General features: G+C 32.7%; 2 long non-coding RNA genes across 3 annotated transcripts; both read left to right on the plus strand.

The window, feature by feature from the left end:
- Positions 1-2,439: 2,439 nt before the first annotated feature.
- LOC127739779 (uncharacterized) lies at positions 2,440-4,046 on the plus strand. Its single transcript, XR_008000517.1, has 3 exons — positions 2,440-3,020; positions 3,544-3,596; positions 3,969-4,046. It is a non-coding gene; the product is annotated as an uncharacterized LOC127739779 (long non-coding RNA).
- A 345-nt stretch (positions 4,047-4,391) lies between these two features.
- On the plus strand, positions 4,392-6,193 carry LOC110273208 (uncharacterized). 2 transcript variants are annotated; one of them, XR_008000484.1, is made up of 6 exons: positions 4,392-4,653; positions 4,829-5,002; positions 5,115-5,163; positions 5,323-5,436; positions 5,745-5,817; positions 5,930-6,193. It is a non-coding gene; the product is annotated as an uncharacterized LOC110273208 (long non-coding RNA). The 2 variants fall into 2 exon arrangements; XR_002364648.2 differs by lacking the exon at positions 5,745-5,817.
- The last annotated feature ends 1,963 nt before the right edge of the window (positions 6,194-8,156 follow it).

An 8,156-nucleotide genomic window follows, 5' to 3' on the forward strand; every position in this document is an offset into this window, starting at 1 on the left:
GTACCAAGTATATCTACTTGTTTAGCTGTTCTCAAACAATTACTTGGACTAGAAGTGGGGAGTGATATATTCTTTATAACTACAAGACTAATGACAAAAAGGTTAAATAGAGAGATTTTTATGGGGCTATAAGGCTCTGCCTTACAACTTAGTTAGTTGAAGATTCATAGTTTAACAAATGTGTCTGGTTCTTAAAATTTTTTAGCCAGAATATCTCTTTTTAATATATTTATGTGTTGTTCAAAAAATATTTTCTATAATTATATTTTTTTTGTTGTTTTCTATGGTTGTTCGAAATAGGTGTTATAATTATATATTGTTGATCATTATATTTTTCTAGCGCTTTCTAGTGATATATTTTTTTACCCAAATCGGACCTATATCACTTACTATCTTAAATTCTTAACTTATTGTACATTTATGTGTGTTATAAATATTTAAGGAATAAAAGATTGTGTTGTCTGTTCATACATACTAGTTATATATACCTATACAAAAATATTATGTATATATTAAAATTAGAGTCGTTAAAATAGATTAAATATATCCAGTCAATTCGTTTATTTATTTAAATAAGTAAGTTTTGTTCTTAAATTAAGTCTGTTTAAATTTTGAGTTAAATAAGTTGAGTCCGATTAATCTAAAAAATATAGATTTAATGGACTAATTTACGGGCTAAATGAGACGGTCGATTGATTTAATTTTTTTTTGGTATTTTCTTAAAAAAATTGAGCCAATATCTTCTTTGATTCAATTCAAAACTCGATCTACCAACTAATAAAATACTATTTATTTAAGATTTTTTATCTAAAATTTATATTTTTGACAAAATATTTTTCCAACAATAAAATAAAAGGTTAAATGGACCGGACCATTTAACATATTCTGACTATATAAATGATCTGACTTGAAAAATTATGACCCATGAACAAAATGGGTCAGCCCATCAACCCACGAATTTAGACAAGCTACGCCTAAATATGTCGACTCGACTGTTGGCTGGTTTGATAGTCTTAATTAAAATTAGTTATCAAAATTAATTATTATATATTTGTATATAAAAGTATTTGTTATTTAATTTATTTTTATAAAAATATTATTTGTACACCAAAATTAGTTACTAATGTATTTTTATATCAATATATGTGTGATTTAATTTTATTTTTAATGTGTATCTGTATTTTAATTTATATTTTATATTAATAATTGACTTTGGTAGTTGATTTTAGTATATAGATTAATAATTCTAATATTCCCAAGTATGACCAACGTTGTTTAGGGGAAAAAGAAAAGAATTTCCTTGTCCATCCAACTTGCGAAGAGCCAAAGCCTCTCACCAATATTCCACACATTTTCAATCGAAAGATCCGAGCCCTTCACCCAAGAAAGCCAGCTATTAATTCCATTACTCCATTTTCGATTACCATATTTTTCTTCTTCTTTTTTCCAGAGTACAATTCCCACGTTTACCCTTCTATACAAGTGTTTCATTTATGTCAGAAACCACAAATTAAAGTCCAAAACAACAGCACAAGATCGATAATTATTGGAAGCGATGCCAATGGGTCTAACGACGCTGGGAGCATCAATGATCAGCGTGTTCATCGTGGCCACCGTAGTGGCTCTCTTCTTGGAGATCATGTGCGTGTTGTTTCAGCGCCGCCGCAAACTAGGAGGACGCGTGCGCGTGGAGCCTCAAGAATCTTCTGCTCTAGCGTGTGTTCCATGTGCGAGTATGAAGTATGGGTACTACGGTGCGTCAAGAACATTGTTCACCATCAAGGAAGGAGAAAGAGAGGGTTTGGACTCTCACTCAACTGTTTCCTCCGCAGAGAATAATAGTGCCACTAATACTACTCTTAATGTCGTAATAATCAACACCAATAACATAGAATAAACTAAATTAGAGTTCAACCTATCTATCTATCTAGTATCTACTTTTAATTATCGATGCACTGCATCATATGCAGTTTTGAACTCAAGTCTAAAGCAAAATTAAGCAGCTAATATATAGTCTTATTTGAGTGAGAGGTAAGAACTCTATTGTTGTTATTAACAAGTATAATAAATCGTGCCATACACGTAATAAGATTGAAATTATAATTTTAAGTTGTTTTGTTAAAATTAATTTAAATTATAATAATTTGATTAATAAAAAAATAACATGCATTGTTCGTTTTTTTTAATTTAGTCACTACAAGAAAAATACCCATTCAGCCACACTTTTTTTAAGCTACATTTGAAAAGCGTAGCCTATTCTATGAATAGGCTACGCTTTTCTCCGTGTTGCCTTTTTATATGAGAAAAGGATACATAATTGTGGCATCATTTAAAAAGTGTAGCCTTAGGTATTTTAGAAATCACTTATAAAGCGTAGCCATAGGTTGATATCTATAGGTTCACTTTTTGTATCAAATGGGACGCTTTTAAAGAGTAGCCTATTTATTAAGTTTTGGGTGCGTTTAAAAAGTGATGCCTAATGTGTCTAGAATAAAAAATTTTACACTTAGTAAATTTTTTCCCTACTCTTTTCCCTGAAAGCAAAGTCACATACAATACACTTAGTGAAATTTTTGACATTCCCTCCAAAGAACAACGCACCCTCCAAATTTGACATTCATCCTCGCAACCCTGCCTCGCCTGCACCTACTTCGTACACCCTCGCAACCCTGCCTCCGTCCAAAGCCCACCGTCGATCGTCGCCCCCCATTCACTCTCGCCGTTGACCCTCTCCCTCCAAAGCACGCAACTTCATCCCCTTTCGTACACCCTCGCAACCCTGCCTCTGTCCAAAGCCCACCGTCGATCGTCGCCCCCCACTCACTCTCTTCACTCTCGCCATTGACCCTCTCACTGTCGCTCTCGCCATTGACCCTCTCATACAAGAAGAAACCCTCCTCTTCGCCATCTTGCACAGATCGTCGCTGCGCCGCCCTTACCATCGTCGCTGCTGCCGCTCTCACCATCGTCATCTCCGTGCTTCTCATCATCGTCTTCTCTGTGCTCACATCATTGAATAGGTATGTAGTGATTTCTACTTGGTTCTGAAATTTCAGAGGCTTAGGGTTCCGATTGTAGGGGTTTTAATTTGGGGATTTCAATCTGTGAAATATGGTTTTGTGAACTGTAATTTGATAACATGCATGCTGTTGTTGATGACGATGTGTGATATTTTAGGGTTTGTGAACTGTGATTTATACAGCTTGTCTATTTTCTCTGTACTTTTGTTGATGAACAAAATTTATTTTAAATCACTACAAGAAAAGGCCCTATGTTAACTTTTTTTTTCTTTTTCAAATTTCCTTTCTAATAAAGGGTGGTGTTGTCAATAAAACACTTCAAGTGAAGCGGTAATTTTGTATGAAATGGTAACACAGAAAACTTGCAATTGTCAAGTGAATATTTTGAAAGTAAGAGTGTAGTATGGATAAGAGCCAAAGTTAATTGAATGGTATCCTAAGAAAACTATAAGCATTTTACATTACTTTTTAGACGCAACTACTATAAGTATTGTTAATTGAATGCTCTTTGCATATCTTTCAGTTGTCAAAGATGTTGGTAGAAATGACCTTGCTGCTTTAATTGATAGTTCACAGGTAAAGTAGATGTTTTGACTCTCGGAAACAATGTTTCAATTCCATATTTCTGTTTTGAACCCACTCTCCCAAATGTTCATTGAGAACATATATGATGTCCTCTCATGCATAAACCCTTTGAGCTTGAAAGTTGAAATGTGAACAAGCCCATTTAACTATTTATAGTTCACGATATTAGCTTTTGTTAGTTCTGCAAGGAGAGTTTAGCCTTCTGCTTCTCTAGTTATCCTTGTATACAGTATATAAATCAATGTCCCACTTTATATGATATTTTTTATCATCTCAACGACTAAAACTTAATTAAGTTTAAGTTTTTATTCCTGAGTTTTCTGTATTGAAGGTTTGTAATATATATTGTTTTCATTATCAAAGGAAGTGGCTAAGAAGTCCTTGGAAAAAGCTGCAGAGTGTGTGAGATGCCTTGAGGAAGATATGGCAAAGGCTAGGTAAGTTGTTTATTTGTTCTCAGATGCATCATACTATATTTTATATACTGTTGTGTGCAGTAATTACATTAAAATATATATGACTTTTCTTTTTAAATTCATTAACAGAAAAATTAGAAAAATCAAAAAAATTAAAGAGGTTTATATGATCAATTCTGTTCTCAGACCATCTGCCTTAGTGCCACAACAAACAAACTCTCAAACATACAGCAGCAGGCTAAAGAATATGCAGCTTTGATCATGGAAGAACTAGACCCTGAAGAGATAGGATTTATCATGTTATTTACATCATCCTATTTCAGATCGTTTTGGTATAAAACTTATCAAAATTAAGTAAAATTAGTGGCTAGTAAACTTTCAAGGACCAAATCCCTCGACACTTAGTAATTTTTTTATCCTTTTTACCAAGACCATCACCAACACAACGTAACTTCGTGCCTCCACCACCAACACCCTGATCTCAAGACTTAAGTTCATCGCTAAGGGTGGCGGCGGTGGTGGTGGTGGCGGTGTCGGTGGTGCAGGGTGGCATGAAGTGGAGAAGCAGTTTGATGTTCTTACTACTTCAACTGATGGATGGCTTCATCGTTCTCTCTTTGGAAAATGTATAGGTAATAATTGAAATTGAAGAGTTCATAACAAATCTGCACTATTTTTTTGTTGTTTCTTTCTAAGTGTTTGTGAAATTGTTTGTGTGTATGTGTGTGTGAGTGAGTGAAATAAGGACTTGTTCTGAGTAGTTTCTTTTAGGAAGTGTTTGGATAACTATGGTTTGAATTTGTTTAGTTGTTTGTATGTGGGGATGAGCAAGGAATCTGAGGCATGCTGGTGTACTTTTTGATTCGTGGCTAGGAGGAGGGATATTCATGGGGATTCAATTAACAAGGCTCAATTGAAGGACTTTTGGGACCAGATTTCTGACTAGAGTTTTGATTCCAGGCTCAGAACCGTCTTTGACATGTAACTAATTCATTACCTCTTTACTTAATTTTAGAACTAGGAAAAGAAATTGGTTGGCATTTTCTTTAATTCCCACCATTAAGTATGTTAACCTTCATTTGAAATAATGCAGGGTTGATAAAGATGCAGATGGAAGAATCACCAAGGAAGAAATTAAAGAGGTTTATATGAATTTTCTTTTTAAATTCATCAACAGAAAAATTAGAATGAAGATAGTGAAGTAGTTTTTATCGGCAACCTTTTTTCCTTTCCTAGCTTTGCATTTTGTTCCAATGAGAATAGGAGTTTCTTTGACCACAAATGATCAATTCTGTTTTCAGACCATCTGCCTTAGTGCCACAACAAACAAACTCTCAAACATACAGCAGCAGGCTAAAGAATATGCAGCTTTGATCATGGAAGAACTAGACCCTGAAGAGACGGGATTTATCATGGTATTTACATCATCCTATTTCAGATCGTTTTGGTATAACACTTATCAAAATGAAGTAAAATTAGTCACTATTACAGTTTCACATACAAATAAGTTCTTTTTTGGGGGTTTTAGGGTTATAGGTTCTTTTTTGGGTACTGATTTGCCAAAAATAGATTAAGCCAGGGGATTCATGTTTGGTCCATCAATTGCATTGGTGATATTGGTCCATCAGTTGCATTGGTGATATTGGTGCAAAATTGATATATCTGTCTCAATTCATTTTTAATTTACAATTTAGGTTGATAATTCTCATTTTACTGTTTGAAGCAATGCCGTTTTCCCCTTTTGCACTTGAAATTAAGCTGATTGGCATGATTTTGTGAATTTTGCATTCAACTTTGTAAGTAGCTCGGTCATTTCTTTCAACATAATCTTGTATTGATTGCGTATGGTAGTGAATCAGTATGCAAAATCCTTACATGCTTCTCTTTTTGAATTATGATAATCTGCAGCTGTAAGCAGCGCAGTAACTGCGTGGAAATTAGTTCTTGCTGGGAATGAACAAGGGAATGAACACTGATACAATTGTTAAGGCCAAGAGTTTTCTTGATGGTGATGAAGATCAGCATGAAAAAGATGTGTTTGAGAAGAATTTGAAGGTGCTTCAGAATATTTTAGTCATTATGCCGAGATTAGAAGATTAATGATTTTTTGTTTGTTAAGTTCTTTTCGGATATAGAGTGCAAACTTTGCATTTTAATTGATATGTGATACAAGTTTCATGTGACTTAAATGATCTCTTCTTAAGATTATGTCTTTGAATTGTGTAAAGATGATTTTTATTATTTAAAAAAATTATTTAGTATAATTATGTGTTTAATTTTATTTTATAATATTTAACTCATTTAATTAAAAATGTAAAATTATATATGTAATAATATTATTAAATATTATGTTGTATAAAAAATTATTAGAATATTATATATATATATATATAGAAAATTAGAAAAAAACAATGAAGGACCTAAGGCTACACTTATATAGATCCAAAAAGCGTAGCCATAGCCCAAAAAGCGTAGCCGTAGCCTAAGGCATCATTTTTTTTCACTTTTAGCTACACTTTTTAAGTGTACCTGAATGGGTGTTTTTCTTGTAGTGAGTATTAAGTGTATCAACTCTAAAGTAATTATTAATCAATTTTAGTAATCTACTTTTTTCAATAAATCGGACATAAATACTTAATGTATGTGACCATAAATAACCTAGTAATACTTTCCTCTAACAAATTTTTATATGATATTTTATCGTAAAATAAGAACATTTCAAAATCAGCTTAAAATGAACAAATTATTAGAGAATTCTAATGCACAAAGTTCTCGAATAAATAATAAATAATTTAAAATCACTAATATTTATTTAATACAACATATGATGATGCTAAGAATATTTTCTAAAAAGATATATTTGTAAAAATAGATATAATATAATTATTACAAATATAACATAAACAAACATGTTAAATAAAAAGTTAAACCAATATGCTTACCAATGCCTTTATTAAATTTTATAAATTGGAAAATAAGTATGTATTCGATTGTTTGGTGATCACGTAGATAATTGAATAATTGAGTTGTAAATTGATCTCACTCTAACTCCCTAATATTCAAATTCTTACCCTAATATTCAAATCCTTATGCTCGAGTCATAAGTCAATGATAATAAGGTGGTACGACTCTCAAGGGGAATTTTTAATACATAATTATAAGAAAAATTGAAATGAGTATTAATCGAGAAGACTGAAAAGAGTAAAAATAAAATCGTGAAGCTGTATCACTCACGCATCGACAACTAAAAGATAAAGCATGAAGTCGAGAGCGATATACAAATAAAGGCATTAAGAAGAATAAAAGAAGGATAGTATATAGATATATAACATAAGTAAATAGTCACTAGCCGTGACCCGCGAAGTTTAGGCCGACTAGGATACAGTATAACAGTAGTTGACAACAGTTTCTCCTAATCTCTCCCAAAAGAAATATAAAAACCTCTATATGCAAGTTCAAAAGAGTTCAATACATAATATAGGCTTTTCAAAATAAAGGTGGAGAGATTCTAAGCAAAATATAGAGTAGAGAATATAAAGATCTTCGCTGTCTCTCAGATGAACCACAACTCACTTATGAGCACCTAGACCTGTATCTGAAAAATAAGAGATATATACGGAATGAGAACCCCCGACCCATGGGATCCCATTACGGTAAAAGTACCAAATAAATACAATGCATTGTAATAAAAACTCACTAAGCATCCTTAACTTCCTTCCACCAACTACTCATCCTATGTTCCGCTAATCCATAAATAGACAACTGTCATAAGGGAATGCTAAATCTGATTCATATTCCTCATCTTCCTAGCTTTCTAACTTTCCGACAATTCACAATCAGAATTATAAACAAAATCATCTCTAGCTACTCTGTCTCAACAATTCTATACCATTACCTCATATCCTCACCTGGAGCAAGTGAGATGACTTCACTGCGTCTACCCAAGAAGCTCAAATTATCTCATTTAATAATCATCATCATTATTCAATTTCATCATCAACTCATCTCATCAAGAATAGCCCTCAGTGTCAACCGACACCAGCACGAGAAACCTCTCAGTTGTACAAACACAAGCAATACAAACAAGTAATATACAATAAGGTATAACTAGAACAAGTAGCACATAATTAGGTAA

The sequence above is a fragment of the Arachis duranensis genome, chromosome 6 (genome assembly GCF_000817695.3).
Source record: "Arachis duranensis cultivar V14167 chromosome 6, aradu.V14167.gnm2.J7QH, whole genome shotgun sequence".
Lineage (NCBI taxonomy): Eukaryota > Viridiplantae > Streptophyta > Magnoliopsida > Fabales > Fabaceae > Arachis > Arachis duranensis.